The sequence below is a fragment of the Macaca fascicularis genome, chromosome 7, assembly GCF_037993035.2.
Source record: "Macaca fascicularis isolate 582-1 chromosome 7, T2T-MFA8v1.1".
Lineage (NCBI taxonomy): Eukaryota > Metazoa > Chordata > Mammalia > Primates > Cercopithecidae > Macaca > Macaca fascicularis.
In genome coordinates, this window is record NC_088381.1 from 76,280,605 (window position 1) to 76,301,267 (window position 20,663).

Genomic DNA, 20,663 nt, shown 5'->3' on the forward strand with positions numbered 1-20,663 from the left:
GTCCCCCAAAAATTCATATGTTGAAATCCTAGCTCCCAATGTGATGGTATTAGAAGGTTGGGCTTTTGAGAGGTAATTAGGTTATGAGGGTGGCACCTCATGAATGGGATTAGTGTCCATATCGTGTCTCTGGGCCACAGAAGCCACAGAGAGCTGCCTTGCTCCTTCTACCATGGTAGGTCACAGTGAGAAGGTGTCATCTGTTAACCAGGAACCAGATCTTCACCAGACGCTGAATGTGCTGGCATCTTGCTCTTGGACTTCCCAGCCACCAGAACTGTGAGAAATAATTGTTTTTGTTTATAAGCCACCCAGTCTATGGTATTTTGTCATAGCAGCCCAAATGGACTAAGCCACTTGCTATTTTCTTTGAACTCAGAGTAGGCTGTTGGTTCAAAAAAAGAGATGAAGCTTCATATGTGTTCTCAGGCTGCAGCACCCTGCTGGTCACTGCCTTAGGGAATGTGTGTCATCAGCCTAAATAAAGGAGAACAGTTGTGTGTGCCAGGCTGTGGGTCACATGGCACATTTTCCTAGAGTTCTTTTGGAAATTGAGGCATCCTTTGGTCACAGGTGGTCTTACAGTAACTTGGGTGGCTTACAATTTCTTTATTGCTTTGCTTCATTCTACAAATCTAACTCTAAGGAGGACAAATGCTGGATTTAATAGGATATGTAAGATATAATTAACCTCCTCAGCCTGCTCATGGAAGATGCACGGTGAAGTTGAATCCCTCTGCCTGAGCACTGCAGAGGCAGACAAAGACCACCTTCCTGCAACCTGTACATATGTGGTTATACTTGGCAGGTGCACACTGCACATGCCATTAGGCACATGAAATGAGAGTCACACTCAACAAAGTGCTCCATTCACCTGCCACAGTCTTGACATCAATATTCTTATGAGCACATAGCTTTGATGGGGGTGAGCCGAGACTGTAATAAGACACCTATTGCAATTGTGGAGTAATATGATAAGCAGACCAGATAAAACAGGCAGCTTTCAATCCAAAGTCCAGGAGGGCACACAGAGACTTTTTTTTTAGTCTCTTGCTTTCCTGGTCTGCTGAGTCATGGTCCTAACTTCTATTGTTGGAAAAGGGAGCTTGTATCAAATTATCCTTCACCCAAGGAGGCAAAACAGCTCCATTTGTCCTGGCAACCTTCCTCCTGTTTGAGTCATTGAAATTAAACATTGAAGAGACCTATTATTTCCTCTGTCCATCCTCAGGGGAGTGATGTAAAACAGATTCTTATATTCATTGCCTCTGTTTCTTCCTCCATCTGATTCTAATTAAAATAGCTGAGAAAATATCTATGGCCTAATTCGGAACCAGCAGAGCCTAAGAATGATGGCTGTGCCAAATCAAATCAAGCAATATTTATTGAATAACTCCACTCTTTGTCGAAATTCTTCTTAGCAGTTCTACTTCCTCAGTTAACTCACTGTATCCAAAATAGTGTAGCTTACTGATTAGGGTAAATAAACATATATATAAGTAATAACAGATACTATTTTTTGATCATATGTTTTGTGCCTGCTATTAGGCTATGTGTATTATATTCATTATCATTTAATTTCCTCTGCCTGAAGCACAGCTATTATTCTCCCATACTATAAATGAACAAACAGAGACTCTGAGGAGTTGAGTAGCATGGTAACTGAAACCAAGTCCCTTCACTGGTCATTCACCCTTCTAACACCTTGCCATGATGTCTCTCCACAATACCTTCTTTATTAAGATGATTGGAACCACTCCTCAATATTATTTTCAAAAATACATTTGAAAATCTCATAAGCAGTTTTGGTGAAAGAAATGGAAAGACAAAAATCCATAGAGAAAGGAGCAATTTGTGGAATATTCAATCCAGTTCACACTAAACATCACAAAAGAGAAATGCATACTCTTTTGTGCATTTGAGTCAACTTTGAGTTAGTACATTGGCCTTAGAGATTTAATGCATAGTAGCCCGTTGCACACTGAAAAGGCTGGGAGGAATTAGGTGTCAGCCTTCAAGACTGTGATGCTTAACTGAATCATACAATGCCAGAGCTCATAAGTCTAGCCGTTTTCACTGGAAATGAACATAACAATCTGTCCCTTCATAGGTAATTGCCTCTATTATAGCATGATGTTTAAAGCAGAGCTCCACAGAGAGAAAGGGGAAATTAAACACTTTGTTTACACCCCTGGCAAACAAAAAGGCATTCCAAACATTAGCTTTGTTCTTCCCATTAAACACATATTTTACAGCAAATTCTTCATGTAAGTTGTTTTCTCCAATGTGCAGGTCAATAAATGCTCTCATTATGGAATTCATCAGAGGATGATTTGTTGAGACATTAACCCAATTCAGCAGAGTCTCCTGAACAATCTCCTAATGTCTACAGACTCTTTTTTTTTTTAATTTCATCATCAAAAGAGTGTAGCAAATGCTACACATTTATTATGCTCTTTCTTTCTGTGTCCCGAAAGTTAATCACATAGTAAGTCTGAAGGCTCCATTTCCCTGATTCCTTTCAACTTTGAGTTAGTGCATTGACCTTAGAGATTTAAATCAACATCTCTCGATTGGAATTACCCCCCAAATTCCATTTGAGCTTTTTTGATTGCACAGCCTGTCTGCTGAAATCAATGACAAACACGACCTCTAGATGAGCTGCAAAGAACTCTCTAGGAAAGATTGGTCAAGATACTTTTTAGAGCAAAAAATCTTCAAATTTAAATTCTATGAATTAAGCACCTACTAGGGAAATATATCTACTGGGTACTTCCTTATGCTCCAAATATTTTCAAGATCTCTCACAGATACAATTTTCATTTATATGTATGGTATATTATTACACCTTATTGTTCAGAAAAGAAAACTGATGGAAAGGTTATGTGAGAGGCAGAGCTAGAATCTAAAATAAGGATTATCTTGCCTCAGAACTTATCGTCTTTCCACCAGGGAAGCAAGGTCAGAAAACTATGATCCTGTGGCCTGTTGTTTTTGTAAATAAAGTTTTATTGGAACACAGTTATGCCCATTTGTTTGTGTGTCATCTACGGCCACTTTTGCAATACAATGAGAGTTGAGTAGCTGCAACAAAGATTATCTGCCCCACAAAGACTAAGCTATTTACTATCTGGCCTTTTACAGAAAATGGTGACCTCTACTGTAAAGAATTGTAACCTATTCTAGAATACACAGTGATGAATGAACATGGTTTCTCTACTTTCTAGCAATTCAAATTCTAGTTGAAGAGACCAACAAACACCTAAGAAGCTCTGTAACAAAGATGTTCTACCTCGACAGTTTGGACTTCTAAGGAAGAGGATATCTTCTTATTCTTTTCATCAAATGGCTCAAGCCCATATTACTTTGCCAAGGCTGTTAATTTTTTTGACCTCTAGGATTCCCACAGCTTCTGTGAAAATTCCAAGCTCTCAGGGCCCCTACAGTCTAGCACGTCAATCTGAGACACAATTGCTTGGTCGAAACAAAACTGGAGCCACTGCTCTGTGCCTCTTGGGCTCCACTGTCCATTGCCACTGTGACCATTGCAATCTTATGATGTCACCAGAGAAATGTAGTTGCTTGGTCCAGGATTTGAAAAGGACATGTTCCTCCATGAAACCTAGGGGCTTCTTATCTAGCAAGACTCCTCGTTGACAAAGAGCAATTCTTAATTGAGGGCCTTCCCTTGTATTGGTGGTAATTTCCCACAACAAGACCCCTTGTTACCCTGATTCTTTCTTTCTTTTTTTCTTTTCTTTTCTTGTTGTTGTTGTTGTTGTTGTTGTTTTTAGATAGAGTCTACCTCTGTCACCTAGGCTGGAGTGCAGTTGCACGATCTCGGCTCACTGCAACCTCTGCCTCCCGGGTTCAAGTGATTCTCCTGCCTTAGCCTCCTGAGTAGTTGGGATTACAGACACCTGCCACCATACCCAACTAATATTTTTATGTGTATTTTTAGTAGAGATGGGGGTTTCACTATGTTGGCCAGGCTGGTCTCAAACTCCTGACCTCATGATCCACCTGCCTCAGCCTCCCAAAGTGCTGGGATTACAAGTGTGAGCCACCGTGCCTGGCCTCCTTGTTACCCTGATTCTTAATATGTGCCAAGGACATGCAGTGCTGGATATCTGACTCTAATGCCACATGTTAAATTTCAGGCCAGTGACACGAGCTAGTTGGCTCCTAAATCTTGGGTGTCATCAGTGCAGACTACTAGCCCTGAGGTTCTGCTCCACTCGACTCTGCTCTCAGTGAGGTTTTACATGCATCTTGGCATCTTTCAAGATTCCTCCCTGTGACTGCTTTAAATGTCCTGGCTTCCATTTTCTGAACTTAGTGACAGAAAGCTAGCCCTTTCCTTCAGTAATCTAAGGGCAATTAGCCATTTATCTGAATCCTTTGATTTGGCCAAACTCAAGGTCTTCTCAGCCAATTCGTTATAGTAGCCCCTTTTATACCATTTGATGGGAGCAGTTTTCAACTGGCCAGATACTTTATGTTTACCAAGAATGCCCAAATTAAGCATGTTATTTGATGCCTTTTTTGAAGCTCTTGTCTTCAGATGCAGACATCACACTTGTCATCACTGTTAAAGACAGTTGAGATGTAGCAAACTGAAAAATGGCTTGAATTTTTCTTTTTCTTTTGGCTTTACATTGGGAAAGATTTCCCAAACCTCCAAATACCTCTTGCATCTCAAAGCAGGTATCAATGGATAATTGCAGTCCTGCTCAAATGCGGAGCACATAACTATTTTGAATCATGAAGAGTAAATTCTACATGTTGGTTTTAATATAAAAATATCCTTATATGGCTACAGTGCCCTTGGTAAAATATCATTTGGTTAAATATTTCACTTGAAGATCCCTTTGATGGAGATAAGGTATAATTTGGAACATTTCTATCCCAGCTAACTGGAATACTAGATAGAGTAGTAGACCCTCAAAGTCTTTTCATGATCAGAGTGAGTGCCAACAGGAAACTGATATATTGAGGAACATTTGTCTCAATTTATCTTGGATTTCTGTTTGGCTCCTAGTCCAGAATCTCTGGGTAGGATAAGATTCTACAAAACGACTGAAGTGATCCATCACTGCAAATGCATATCCAAGGTTCCAGCTGTCAGGTTGAAAAGACAAGGTTTTCCCCACACTTAACTGGAGGTGTGTTGTTTTGCATTATTTCCAGGTCAGTTTTCCATGGAAGAAAGTTATTCTCAGTGCTTTGAGACTCAGTCTTACAGTTGGAAGCCATGTCCTCAAATCTTATGATAACTCCCCCCCACAGCCCCAAAGTTTACATTGATTGTTGATTCTTTCCCTGCTCAGATGGCCCACATAATCAGGAAATTTTATTTGAGCCTTGAGATGATTTTCCCATGCCACTTCCCCAGCTTGAGTTGGGGGCAGTGGGAGAGAGAGAGTGAGAAGACTACAGCTCTGATTGAGTGAGTTTAAATCCCAAACTGATTAAATATCCCAAGGAGACAATTTAAGCCAGAAGGGTCTGAGTCATCTTCAGCAGGGATTCCAGAATTACTACATAGAACGGTTAGAGACAGAAATCATATTGGAAGGGAGGAGCAGGACCCTTGGACCCTGACTTGCCTAGCACTTACAGTGATCCTGTTTAAGTGCCAAAATTAAGAAATGCTTAACATCAGTGGAAATGGTAGCTCCAAAGCTAAGATGGTATAGTAAACATTACTAGTGCTTATGAAAGTGTCTGTTTCCTCTCCTTTGGGACACATACTTCTATAAAGTTTTGCGTGTGTCCATTCAATTTCCTTTGGACTGTGAAATACAAATGGAAATGATGTATATCATTTGTGTGTGGAAGCACTTATGGGCTGTAGCACGACTCTCCCTGCTCTCTGCCTCGACCATGGAGACCATGAAGACTTATATTAAGATAGTTACGGCATGAGATGATAAAGATTTTATCACTCTGGGGTTGTAAATGACTACAATAGACCTACACTAGACATGTGTCATGAGTGGGAAATAAACCTTTGTTTATAAACCTTTAAGCTACTGGGACTTGGGGGTTGTTTGTTACTGTAGTTAGCATATCCTGATTGATGAAGGTGTTCAGTTACAGAACATTAAAGTTATATTCTTGCACATCTAATTTTATGTTTGTAAATTTCAAACCTGCTACACAACCATTTAACATATATGAATTCAACAGTAGCTGCTCAGCAGGAAAAATACCAATTTTTAAAAGTGTGGCTGATGAGTCCCATTATCTGTCAATGAACACGTGTCTCACACTGTGATGTAAGCTGGCTGTTCCTTCCATGGGTCCCAGGTCTCTCAGGCTGCACACAGTGTAAGAATATTGCACACTGAGGGACTCTAACCTTTAAAACTAATTTTTATTTTATTTTATACAAGATAACCCAAACACAAACCAATTACATCGTCTGGAGTTTTACCAATGAAATACCAAACTCTTCCCATGTTGAAGCAAAATACAGGCTGTGCTACTGGCTCCTCATGCTACAGCAAAGCAATGTAGTTTATGGATGGGATATCAAGCCTCACTATCAGGCAGACTTCTGCTAGTGAAAATGAGGGGCTTCCTGAACTTGCTATAGTTCAACCTGTAGGCCCCAAGACCTATAGTTTTAATGCAGACAAAGAGCTGATGGGGTCAGCAAATGCTGCATCAGAAGCCCCACTAAACAGCTCCTGAAAACCTGAGTACCTTCCTACACATGATGCCTGAAGACCTCCAAAGGGTTCAGGGGTTGTGACAACACTTGGCTCTCCTCTGGTCCGCAAGCTCTCCCTTTCTTCTCAGTGTTCCCAGTGCAAATTGAGGGTTTAAGGCCATGACGATTTAAAGGGTTTTGGAGCAATGGAATACTTTTCTACAAAATTTCTGAAATACTCACTGAATCCTATAAGATGTAAACATCCACTTTAATAGGATCAATTGGTAATAGTGATGGTCTTGAAAGCCATTGCTCATCCATTTCTTTGGGGCCCTGTAATCGATTTTGTTAAGATACCTTATGCCTTACCTATTTAACTAAGGCCAGCAGGACTGGCTATGGCAAGGGGGATATTTCAGAGTGCTTTCTCCCAGGTAGTTCAATAAAGGGTAGTTTCAATACCCTTTCAAAGACAATTGTATCATCCAGATGTAAGATAATGAAATATAGATATAAGATACCAACACATCAAGATGGTTTATGTACCCAATGACATGTTTTATTAACACCAGAAAGAAAGAAGGGGCTCTCAAGTATCTTAGGGTACCCTTTCAAATTGTTAGAACTCTACAGGAAAGAAAGATGCTATCTTCCTTTGTTGTTTTTTGTTTTTGTTGTTTTGTTTCGTTTTGTTTTTTTGTTCGCCATAGCCATTTGATAATACACACTTCTCAAATCCATCACTGAAAAGTTTACTCCCTAGTAGGAAGTCCAGGACATTTTATTTTAAACTGTTGAATATAATTTGATAATCCAAGCAGGACTGAATTTTACCCACTTTTCACCCTAGCTCAGTGGGGAAGCTTTTGGGCAATGGAACACCAAAATGATGCAGCGATTCAGTAGAGTCTAAGGAAGTCTCATAGATGATGACTCTCAGACACCGAAATGTTCTTATCTCTTGTGGTTCTATTTGATGCTGTTTGCCCTGGATTGCACACTTACGTTTTCCCTCTATTTTCTTATGTGAAGCTTGGAGAGGCAGCATTTGGTTCCTCTCCCTTCTATTTTCATAGTCTCTGCACACAGGTGGTGAATGGGAGGATCATCCAGAAACTTTAGCCCTGGGTAAGCATTTTTAAATCCTGAAATGGGTTCCTAGCAATACAGACATCTTTTGCATATTTTCTGGATCGAGCCGTGCAACTACTTACCCTGCTTTTCCTTGAGATATTTCATCCCAACGATCAGATCATGAATAAAGAATCCCAATTGATTAACTTTTTGGAATGGGAATGGCTCTAAGTTTTTCTTCTAAAATGTACCTGAAAGTAGGGGATGAGCTCATAAAAGAGTAGGAAGGACTGGATCTTTAATAAATTGGGCATCTCTGGGTGTGCAAACAGAGCTGAGTGTTTTGCATACTCCTGATGGGGTGGTCAGTAACAACTCTGTACCTAGGTTAGTGTCTGTAATAGAGCCATGAGCTATAAAGTTCTAGAAAGGTGTGGGAACTGGATTTTGAAAACCGGAGCAGTTTTCTTGGGCAGGAAGTTTGGGGTGCTTCCCTCTAACTCAGATCAGTCAATTCATATTAACAATAATTCCCTCTTTCCCAACCCAAGTAAATGGGCTATATTTGGCTCAGGACAGCCTTTTCTTCTTCTCTGCTTGTTTATGTATTTCTAGTACATTAGATGAGGCTATAAAATCCCACCATTTTTTTAAACAAATACATTAGAATAGTCAAATGGATGGTGGTGTCTTTGAAGTAGTTCTTATCAGATACTAGATATTTGTTCTAGTGATGTTTCCAGGACTCAGGGTGGTAGTGAGGATGTGGATCTCCTCTTGGGAAGAACCTCTAGAGTTCATGTGCGGTTTTGAGATATTCTCAATACTGCAAATTGTCAGCTGCGAAGGATTCATACAGCAAATAGCCTAAAGTTAAATAAACTCTTATTCTAAAAGGATGAAGTTAAACGCCCTCTGAGGTTCAGGTCAGGGGGTGGCCGGAATGGATGCTTCTGGATTTATTTTAGAGTCCCTGGACACTGAGTGTCCTGGTTAAGGAAGGAGGGCTACAGATGTGTGAGAACTGGAAATCAGAAGAAGCTTAAACTGGGGAAACAAATAGAAGGACTCTGTTAGTCTGAGAAGCAGATGCCAAGATGAGATGAAATGTACAAGGCTTCTTATGAAGAGATATGCCCACCTGAGAAAAAATAGAGAGAGTGCTGGAGGGTCTTCAGTCCTCAATGCAAATCTGATCCTAAGTAAGGGAGAGAGGGGAGGAGGCTGGATGGAAACTTTTGGATGGTCATGCGGTCTAAGGGAGGTTTGATGCAGTCCCTGGGCATTCTTCAACCAAATTTGGTCATCAGAGAAATCCCATAGCTCTCAGAAATGATATCCCTGCCTTGTTCCATGGTTAGCTTGGAGAAGACTGTGGCTGAAGCTGACCCCCATGTAGAACACAGCAATTGGGGCTCTTGGTCCATGACATTCCTGGTTAATTACCCTTATTGGAAGTCTGCAAAGTGCATTTCCATCAATGCCAAAATAACCAAGATGAACCCTGAGAAGGAAAGACTTTAGCCAAAAATGTTGATATCTAAAGGGCCTACTGACTCAGGACTAGTTTAGGAAGCCAAAATGGTCACTGGCTCACTGATGGAGTGGGAATGGGAGATCTCGGGCATGGGGATAGCATCGACACTGGGTGATTAAGACAGAGGACACTGTGAGAGATGGCTCCTCTGTGGCTGCCCACCATATGAGCCCAACTGCAGGCGCACAAGGCAGCTCTGGAAGCTTCTGATAGATACTCAAGCTGTATGGAGTTGGATTTGATTGTGAAAAATGAGATGTGATGCTCCAATGAGTCTGTTTTCTGGTGTTACTAGAACTGGCTTGAAGGAAAATATTCCAGTTGTTGAAATAGTTTGATCAATGGCAGCACTGTTGGAATAACTATTTATTTTCCCAAAGGTACCACTTTGAAGGAAACAGTACTCATTTGGACACATAAGTTCTTGTAGCTCTGTTCCAAAATATTACTTCTTATTATTTAATTAGCACCTTATTACTTTTTAGGGGTTGTTCACAACTGGTTTTACCTCTCCACCTATTTCACAAGCCCTACATACTCTTGTCATTAACATCTTTTACTACTTCCCAGGAGGTGGCTCAGGAAGCAGAAAAAAGCAATACCCCTCTCCTGCACCCCAGCACCAGTGACAGGAGGCCAGATATTAATTATGAGGAGATCAGAAAAGGCAAACACACTCATTCCTTCTCAGGGCAGAAGGGTGCCAAGAGACAGATTTTCTTGGTGGCTTTGCCTTGTTTCACTCACTCTGCTTAATCAGATAAAACATTCTGTTCGGCCCACTATCCTACAGACTTTGCACCAAGTCAGAGCACGCCATCCGTAGGGAGAGTGTGAGTATAAGGGTGTAGGGGAAAGGAGAAGGATTCCTATTTCTCTTTCTGGTATATAAACTCCAGTGTTTAGGATCTTGCGGTGTTTAGTGTACAGTACCACGGAGGCAGGCCTATGTGGAATATGAAGTCAATGCTGGAGGGAGTAGTTGTCTGCAATTCTCCCCACCATGACCTCCCTTTGTCACATGGATGGCACACAGTTATGCTGAGATGGGGCCAAACTGGAAAGACGAGATTGGGAATTCTAGCATATAAAATTACTACAAGTGCACTTCTCTGTGTCTGATATTTGTTGTTGCTCATGATTTGGAGTGAGGAGTTTGGAATCTTTGCATACCCCGATGGAGTAAGGGGTGTCTGGTGGCCAAAGAAATCTCTAAGATTCTGCAAGGAGGTTATAAGGTGGCCATATATCAGAGCCCTAGGGTCCATGACTCCTTGGATTTGTGTGTGGGGGTGACTTCCAACCAAAGGCAAAATTCAGGGTTCTGTGTCCAGGAAAAGAAAAGAGGACACTCAGTGTAATATCATATAGTCATTAGAAACATCTCCAAAATGGAAAATTATAGGCCAATAATGCTTTGTTGTTTTCCCCTGAGGGAGGACTAGTGTGGGTGATCCACATCCAGAAAACTTTTAAGAGTCAGGTAAGAGGTGGGGAGTTGGGAGGAAGAAAGAAGCAAAGCCTGGGAAACTCATCTTCTTCCCCACAGCTCAAGACTCCTGGTCACATCACAGGCAAGTAGAATTGAAGCCCTGGGAGGGGTATTTCAGAGACTACTCAGGCTCAAGAAGGTCGAAAGTCTAGTCCTTGTCAGAGCCAGCACCTTAACCCTAACTTTGGAAGTCAGGGCTCTTACTCTTCAGGGTGCATGAGCACTGGTGAAAATTTTTTTTTGCTCTTCTAGAAAGGATGATTGTTTGTCAATATTTAACATAATTGGACCTGGGTCCTCTTCTGAACTGCCAGACACCTCTGAGGAACCACCAAGATTCTAGGAACATGCCTGTGAGCACTATTGCCTAATGCTCTTATCACTACCTGCTATGGTTTGAATGTTTGTGTATCCTCCACAATTCATGTTGAAACTTACAGCCCAATGTGATGGAATTAAGATGTGGAACCTTTAGGAAGTAAATAAGTCATGAGGGTGAAACCCCCATAAATGGATTAGCAACCATATGAAATGGTTGGAGATAATTAATTAGATCCTTTTTTGCCTTTATGTCCCTTCTGCCATGTGAGGACACAATATCCGTCCCCTCTGGGAGACACAGCAACAAGGTTCCATCTTAGAAGCAGAGAGCAGCCCTCACTGGACAGGGAACCTTCCAGTGCCTTGATCTTCGACTTACAGCCCCCAGAACTGTGAGAAATAAATTTCTATTCTTCATCAATTACCCAGTATCAGGTATTTTGTTAAAGTAACACAAATGGACTAACACACTGCCTAACACTTTGGTAAGAATTGTGCTGAGTCCGATGCTGAGGTTGAATGGGGGTGGAGAGAAATGAGGAAAAACTTCAAAACAAATTCCTCATCCATTGTCATTTAGTCCCCAGCAGGGTCTTATTATTAAACAGCTTTCTGTGCTTGATTCACAGATGTCTTCAGACTTAACAATCTAAAGAAGCAGCCCGCCCTTCTGTCCTCCCTACCACCCCATCTCAGGCTGCCTGTCTCATTTCCATTACAGTGCTTATCATTACCAGAAACTATCCTGCCAATTTTTTTGGCTTATTTATTATCTATCTTCATTCTCTAGAATATAAAAACCCAAAGAAAACAAGGATCCTATCTGTCTTGTTCACTGGGATAGTTTGCATGAAATGTTACGTAGTCATTGTTTACTCATTGATCATTGAACTTAAAGGATACAGTATTCATATATTAGAATTGTTAGATGAAAGCTTCAGCTCTGAATTCTGAAATTCAACAATCCAGGGATTGACGTGCAATTGCTATCTACATTTTTATTTCTCTCACAAATATTCCTTATTTTTCAAAAGCTACTCTTTGAGAAAGCCTGGTATCACATCCCCATGTGAAACTGGCTGTTTGTCCCACATATTTGGTGGTGTGTTATTAAAATGTTTTGTCTTTTGTGCTCTGACTTTTCCACTAGTGGGTTCCCCTTAAGAGAGAGATTAAGCTTTATTCTCTACACATCCCCTCTACCCAAGAGTAGACATACTTTACCACACAATGGCCATACTTCAAGGCCCAGGTCTAACAAGGCTGTGAGCAACTGCTTGGTGTGAATTCTGTCATTTAGTCTTCTGTGTAATATAATTCCTCTGAGTTTCAAGAAAATATTTTTAAAAATATTCCCTTAAACACAGTATTATATATATTTCTATTTTGCTGCTCTGCTTCCTCAACTATCCATCTCACAGACATTTTGAACTTCCACCAATGGAAGTTTGCCATTCTAGCCATCCTGGACTGTGAAACAGCACATGAGAAAGTGCTGGACTCAAATTCTCACACTCACAAGTATGGAGCTCCATTCGGCTCCACTGGGCTCCTGGCCTCCAGCACTAAAAAACAGCATATGCTATTTTCCAGGAGTGTGCTTTTCTTCCCTGTGTCTTTTGCACTATGCCATCACACCAAGACTCTCAACTTTGCAAGTACCATGAATTATGGCCTCAGGGTTCAGTCACTGCCAAGAAGAATAGGCACAACCACGCACACACACACAAATCACTTCAGGGAGTCAGATATGTGTGGTTGACACCAGTGTTTGTCAGTTGGCGGCAGCTTCACAGGAACTGTCTGAACCCAAAATAGAAGCAACTGTAGTAATGGTGGTGGTAGCAATAGCAATATCAACAATCAGAACAAAATGACAAAGTTAATATAGCTATGCTCATATGTAGACTGTGATGTTGTGTGTATCTTTTTTCTGTGCACTCCCAAGCTCAAGGTCTTTGATTTCCTGAGAGTATTCTATTTTGTTAGACTCTTAGGGCAGCAAATGGGTGTCACATTGTGTTTTGGGTCCTGGTGGGGGAGAATGTGACTTCAGAACCGCTACCAGCAAGTGTGCCAACAATTAGCCAATACTGCGGCCTAGCTCTTTGCACACAGAAAACAGTCAGCACAAATTATTGACAGACGATGTATGAAGTCTAAAGATATTGCAGATGTTAATGGGTAGAATGTTCAAATATGCTATGTTGATATGATGTGATTCCTCTTTAAATGTACTGGCAGAAGAATAAACTAGTAAATGAATAGAGGAAGTGATCTGCCTACTGGGAGTTATTGAAGATGTGGTAATAGGAATTGACTTTTGCTTCTCAATTCTGCCCTCCACCAAAATTGAAATGTCTGATTCTGAAACCTATGACAGACTAAAGTAAAGGCAGAGGGTGATCCATACAACATTCCATTTAAATAGGCATTAATGAGGCAGTGACCATATTAGGAACTAAAATACATGACTGAGTTCAGGCACAGAGAAGAATACACTATGGCACTTTCCCTCTAGAAGTTCATAATTTAGATCACAAGTTGAAAACTTGTGCTGTTACAGGGCCAGGCAGGTATTATAAATGGGTAAAGCCACCTGATATATAATAGGGACTGTTGGATACTGTGACAAAGCAGAGAGCCCTTGTCTAAGAGAAGCCATCTGGATTCAGCTCTGGCTGGGAGTTGCATGTGGTCATGCAGGCCCAGTGTTGACAGAGCTTCCAATTTTGCAAGAGAAGCTGCAGTCTCATGTGTGTGCCCACTGAGCATTAGGCGCACAGGAGGATCATAGACATAAGCTTTCAATTCCTCGTGTAAGCCTGTAGTACCATTGAAATATTCATCTATATTCAATGAGTGCTCTTTCATAATGAGTCTTCTTGGACACCCTCAGGGAGAAGCAACTGATACTCTTTGAGGCAGGCATTCAAATTCAGGGCAGAAAGTTATTCTTTATACTGAGCCACTCTTGATGTTCTTAGGAGGTCACAGTGCTGGGCCAGGTTCTATTCACTGCAGCAGTTGAAGAACTCATCCTGTCTTCTTCGATGACATGAAGGCACTCATATGCCCCACCAAATATCTTCTCCAATCCAAATGAAATAAGCTCCTTTAATTATTACATTTGTGACATGGGTTCAGGTTCTCTAATCAAGCTGATCATATTTTTCTGGATATATTTCAGAATTTTATTGTCCATCTCTAAATACGGTGCCAGAAGTAAACCTAGCTTGAACCCAGAACAGAAGGAAAATTTAATCTATTTGCCCTTTTGACAGACAGTTGCATCCCACTCTTGAGCCCTAAAGAGCTTGTGATCCATTGACCCTGTTTCTCCCAGTCTCTTCTTGCATAGGGCTTAATAAAAGACTGAAATTAGCCCTTTGAATGTGTTTCTCTTTGATGTGTTAATAAACCACTGTCGCAATACTGCTGTTGTTAATGTGCTTGCATATTTTGGGTTTGGCCAAATGAATCACAAAAAAATATTATCTCAGGTGAAAAGGAGAAGAGAGGCAGTGAGCGGAGCTGTCAGCCTTGCTGAAAGCAGTGCCTGGCCCAGGGGAGGATATGTAGGAGGAAAAACCAAAGTGTGATTAGGGAAATGTGGGGGTGCCTCTGTGTTCTTTCTTGATTCAAGTGTTCTGTATGTTTATTTAGTTTGCCTTCTGGCTATGTGAATCTTTGATGAGAATGTGAGCTAAGAATCTTGAAAGAAAATACATTTTCTAATAATATCATTCACATAATAATTGTGACAATCATTTATTTAACTCTATGAGCTGGACATTGTATGAAGTGTTCTGTTTATATAATCTCATTATACATAAAATTCTATGTGTTTGGTACAATTATTCCCATTGTAAATGATAGAATACTGAGACTAACAATAAAGAGTCTCAAGATTAAGTGACTTCTGCAAAGTCAGACCACTAGTAAAATGTACATATAGAAATTTAAATCCAGTATTGCTTGATTCAAGAACCTTTGCGATCTTAAATATTACACTATACAACCTAGATATGACCTGCAATGAGTTGATATAAATTAAGATACCACTTACATGTAAGTACAGGACAATGTCTAGATAGAGAGCCAGAGATAGTCTTTGTTTTTCAGGACAAAGGGGCCTGTTTGGTCCAGTAGCAAGAATAGACACAGCTGTGTCAGCTAAACCTGGGTTCACCGCTTACTGGATCTGGACTCTTGGCTAAGGGATATGCTAGATGATTTGCCTTTGTCCCTCTAGATCTACTCTCTGCCCTTCTATTCCTTGCTCTATGCCCAGGATGCTGAGTGGTAACTGACTGTGTCAGAAGGTTCCCTTCCCCTCGGGCTTCCAGTTGGTTGGGCCAATGGGTCGATGTACATCAGAGGTGGAAAGGAGAGTGACGTCAATATATTTTTTCCCTGTTTCTCTTTCTGCATAGTCACTGAGCAGGACTCCCAAAGGCCACCACTGCTGTCCAGCACCCCTCTCAATGCAGCTACTCCCAGTGGGTTGTGGAACCACTCTCTCCTGTGTCTTCAAGTATAGAGGTGGAAACAGCTGTCTGCTGTTGCTTGCACCAAGGTACTGTATCATGCTTTGTTGAGTTCTCCAGCTTTGCCCCCTCCTTTGTAGTGAATCCTTTTTTTACATTTTTCTTAATTTCCAAGTTTGCATGTCCCTTCTGTTTCTTGCCTTGAATTTGATTGATAGCTATCACATAGGCTCAGTTTTCTCATGCATAACATCAAAATAATAATGCCCTCATTGTATATAGTATGAGGATACATGAGATAATGAATGAATATGGCATGTTGCAACATTTAATGAATGGTAAATAGGATGATGATCATGGTGACTCCCCCTGGTTAAAACTCCTCTAGGATAGAAAGTCAACTCATTCTGGAATGTGGATCATAAAATGGTGGCCGACAAACCACGTATGTGCTTTGTAGGCTAACACACTCTTCAAAGTATCAACAAGTGTCATATGAAATCCAGATCCCAGCTGGGTGCGGTGGCTTAAGCCTGTAATCCCAGCGCTTTGGGAGGCCGAGGCAGACAGATCACCTGAGGTCAGTTCAAGACCAGCCTGACCAGTGTGATGAAACCCCCATCTCTATTAAAAATACAAATATTAGCCAGGCCTGGTGGCATGCTAATGATACTTGGGAGGCTTGGGAGGCTGAGGCAGGAGAATCACTTGAATTCGAGAGGCAGAGGTTGCAGTGAGCCGAGATTGTGCCATTGCACTCCAGCCCGGGCAACATCAGTGAAACTCTGTCTCAAAAAAAAAAAAAAAAAAAATTCAGATCCCAACTTCTCTTGCAATATTTCAAGCTCTGTCAACACTGGGCCTGCAAGATCACTTGACAACTCATGGCTGGAGCTGAATCCAGGTGGCCTCTTTTAGACAGACAAGGATTCTCTAGTTTTCCACAGTCCCCACTGGTCCCTATTATACATCAGCTACCATCACACATTTATAATAATACCTGCCTGATCCTTAAGCACTACAAGTTTTTAACTCGTGTTTTAAGGTATGAACTTCTAGAGGGCAGGTAGCATAATGTATTATCTGTGCAAGACTAACTCAGTAATATATTTTAGTTGAATAAACAACTTTGCTTTCACTCCTTGGTCCCCAGACATTCCTACTGCTGCTACCTCCTACTCCTACTTTAACCATCTGCTACTCTAACAATTGCAGAGTCCATTTGTCTGGGTGAGTAAGGGTGGAGAAAGTGAACAGAGGGTCTTGGAAGAGGGAAGGAGATTGGGTCAGCAGTAAAGTGAGGCTGAGCATATAGGCTACTGGTGAAAGTGACGGGACATGGGAATACCATCCCAGCTGTGGAGAAATCATTTGTTTATTTGTTTCCTGTTTTCCATTATGTCTCCCTAATTGGATTAATAAGATGTGCCTGATTCCCTTATTCCTGTTACTAAATATTCATATCTGAATGCTCTCCAGGTTTGAGTAGTTAAGGCTCTTAAAGCTGTAAGCACAGTCCTTCGGCTCTGCTGCCTAGAGTCAGTTACCTTAGACAGCACCAGCCTCAGTCGGAGCCTCTGACAGCCCTGGCAGCATCCAAAGGCCCAGTTCCTGACCTGCTAGCTAAGGAGAGGTAATGACCCAGCAGCTGCAGACTACACTCTCCCTTCTGCTCTGCTTTAAAAAAAAATACAAACAACAACAACAAAATTCAGGCCTGGCATACTATTATTCCCCTTTTAATAAAGGTCTGGAAATGTCAGCCTTAGTGATTATGCCAGCAGGTGCCTAGACTTCAAAGTGGGCACCTGTCACCAGAGAGATAATTGACTTTATTCAACCAATTGTCTCCCCATTGTAATCAAGCCATTTCATTCAAATGGATTTTTCAAGCTGTTCTTTTGAGTGGGTGAGGGAGGCAGCGGTGCTGGTGGGTCTGGATCACAGTTGCCCTGGAGAGGGTGAGAAGCAGGGGCAGCAAGCAGAGCTGTCAGCCTTGCTGAAAGCGGTGGCTGGCCCGGGGAAGGATTTGTAGGTGAAAATCCAGCGGGTGATTAGGAAAGGTGGGGGTGCATCTGTGGGATCTTCATTCAAGTGCTCTGCGTGTTTATTTAGTTTGCCTTCTGGCTGCAGATAGAAGGGCAGACACTCCCCAGTCTCCACATGGTTTTCAGCGGCAGGTGCCTTGTGGGGACAGGGGACAGGGTAGACTTCTGTGCCCAAAGCATCTCTGTTCCAGCTCTGGAAATCACAGTTCAATGTAAACTTCAAACAAATGAACAGAGAGTGTGGTCCAGGATGGTGTAAGGGGCTCTGCTCTCCGAAAAGGGGTGAAATCCTTTTAGTCATAGTGTCTCTCCGGATTTGATAGATCTGGTCATCTGTGGTGCCGAAGGCTGAGGACTCGAACCAAAGAGCCAACGAAGGAATTCAGTGGCCCTCGAATTCCTTCCAGCGTAGGCAAAACAAGCTCTGGACTCTGGTGGGCTCTGGGAGGGTGGGCATGTTGAGTTTCAGCTGTGTTTACTTACTGTGCTAAGGACACAGGAGCTACCACAAGGTTTCTTTTAGATTTTACAGCATAAAGTGGGGGTGAGCGTTGTTCATGTGAGACTAAGTCCTGTTCACAAATGAGAAATCTTTTCTTATGTGGACATACCTGTGTACAGTTCAGCTCAGCCACTTGTTTACTGTTTGACTTTGAGCAGGTTACCTAGGCTCTCAGCCTCAATTTTCTCAATGAAAAAAAATGGGGCAATAACGTTGTAGAATGAAATGAAATAAAATGAAACCACATGGCTCCATGATTCAAATGCCTGATGCCTTTTTAGGTACTAATGGAATGAAGCTCTCTTCTCCCTAAAGGAATAGGGTGGGACAGACCCCAAATCCTAACTGTTCTGCTGGTTCCCGCACTGGTTTTGGGTCTTACATGCACTAAGACACAAGGTCCTGAGCACTGTGAGGATCAGCACTCACCCCTTGAGTATCTCCATGCCCTCTGCACGAGGGAATGTGACATTAAATTGCAAGTTTTCCGTGATATCACCAACATAAGGAATCTCTCCCAAGACTAATACAACAGTCTTTTCCTGTACCTCTCTTCTGGAACTTACCACTTTCTGCCGTCTGTCATTTATATACTAAATGTCTTATTCCCACAGTGTTTGATTCCCCTGAGAAGACCATCCTTGGTGTGAAACATCAATATAATGTTTTATACAGTGCAATAAATATGTGCATACACCTATATGTTTATGTATAATTGTATGTATATGTGTATGTTTGCACAGATGAATTTAAAAATCTACACTCTATCATTTATTAATATTATTAAGTCCCTATGCATTAAATATGAGTATCAACAAATAAATATATTGCTAAGCCTGGACCTTTTATAGTATTTAAATATGCTTGGAGAGCCAACTAAGTCATCCATTACCATCAGGAATGATTGACTTTTAGAGAAGAAAAATGTTAATAAAATAACAATTGGTGCTGACCAAGCCATAGAGAAGAGGACCTCAATTAATTCATTCATTTTTCACTATTGAGGCACTAGCCCTTGTTGGGTGAAGTGCAAGGAGTGAAAGGAGAATCTTTTATGCAAGAGAAGAAAATGGCATCAAAAGAAGCTGGTATTAGGACTTAAGTTAATAACCTTCTACAGATGGGTCCAACTGTGGGAAGAAGGAAAGACAGAGCAAAGACAGGACATGTCAGGATGATTTCCATCCACTTAACCACCAAAGTGAGGGTGTCCAGGAACAGAAACAGAATGGGGCCAACCCCAGTCAAAGATCTCAACCCATTAAAGGGCACGTCGGAGTCAAAGTCTCTACCACAGGGGCTCTGCACCGGCCCCTCCTGACTGCTGCAACCATGGATCCTCACCCTATGGAAATGACATCACCCTGTGGAATGGCATGTGAGGAAAGTCACAAGCAAAGGACACAAGCAGCTAAGGGAGTTGCACCCCATGTGGCCTAGTTAATGACATCATGTGGGAAGGTCTGAGAGGAGTTTGATAAACATTTAAACAGCAGCAAAGAATGATGTCATGAAGGGGATGAAAGTGGCACGGTAGGTGGAATGCTGATGTTCACTATAAAATGCTGTTTTTGTTGGTAAAAAGAAAAATGGTGAAACATTGACAATTTTACAGGGTTTAGCCTAAAATGTATAAAGGTGAACTTGAGCCTCAACTCCAAAGAGTTTCTAGGGGCTGAATTCCGGGTCATATGAATTGTCAAAGAGCAAGTGCTGTAGAAGTTTTAGCCATTTCTTAGTATTATTATTAAAGTCTTGTTTTTGTCACTGACTCTGGTGAGGGTATTGGAAATAATTATAAATTTGATTTAAGAGATCCCAGAAACCAGAGGCCTTGGAAAGTGGCAGATACCAGGGTTGTCTTGTGGCCTGTGCAGTCACACAGGGCTCTACTCTCAGAAGGGCCCCTGTTGGGGAATTAATGGACTGTGGGTGCCATCTTGAAATCCGTAACAATTTCATCATTGAATTTGTGTTTTGTAAGTGCAATCCAATGGGACAAAGGAGCACGCACCAGAGGCATGGTGGCCAAGTTCAGGAGCAGTCCTACCTCCAGCCTCCTCCTGAAATGAGCCATTCTCTTCCCATGGACTGCATCTTCCCTGAGGATAGGCTCAGGGAGGGATGGGCTCTGGTAGGTGTGCTCTGAGACCTATGGTGAGGCTTGAGGCCCCTGTGATGGTGAGCGCTCACCCCTCAAGTTTCTCTGTTTTCAAGGAGGTGCAAAATTAAATAGCAAATAAAAAATAGTATGAGAGGTTGAGAGAAAGATGAAAGAAAAAAGGAAACAAGCTTTATCCCTGCTTTTTGGACAAGAGACCTCCCATTTTCATTTTGCACTGGGCCCTGCAAATTATGGAGACAACTCTGGGGGTCAGCCTTTGGGTACCATGTCCAAAGGCTAAGAGCAGTTCCTCACCAACTCCAGATAGTGAGCTCATGGACAGCAAAAAGTGGAGTGTGGAAGTCATAATCTGCTCTCAGTTTTTGCCTTTCATGTTTATTATATTTGAAGTAGCAAATAACTAATCTTTTTCA

The 20,663-nt window shown here is 41.6% G+C and overlaps 1 long non-coding RNA gene across 4 annotated transcripts in view; it reads left to right on the top strand.

The window, feature by feature from the left end:
- LOC102135343 (uncharacterized) overlaps positions 1–20,663 on the top strand; it is a 215,418-nt gene that overhangs the window by 148,779 nt on the left and 45,976 nt on the right. For 3 of the 4 annotated variants that reach the window (XR_010588294.2, XR_012416279.1, XR_001492299.3), the window contains one exon: positions 15,522–15,664. The exons of the other annotated variant lie outside the window; for it this stretch is intronic. This is a non-coding gene — a long non-coding RNA (uncharacterized lncRNA). The remainder of the gene's footprint in view (positions 1–15,521; positions 15,665–20,663) is intronic. 4 annotated transcript variants of the gene reach the window in all.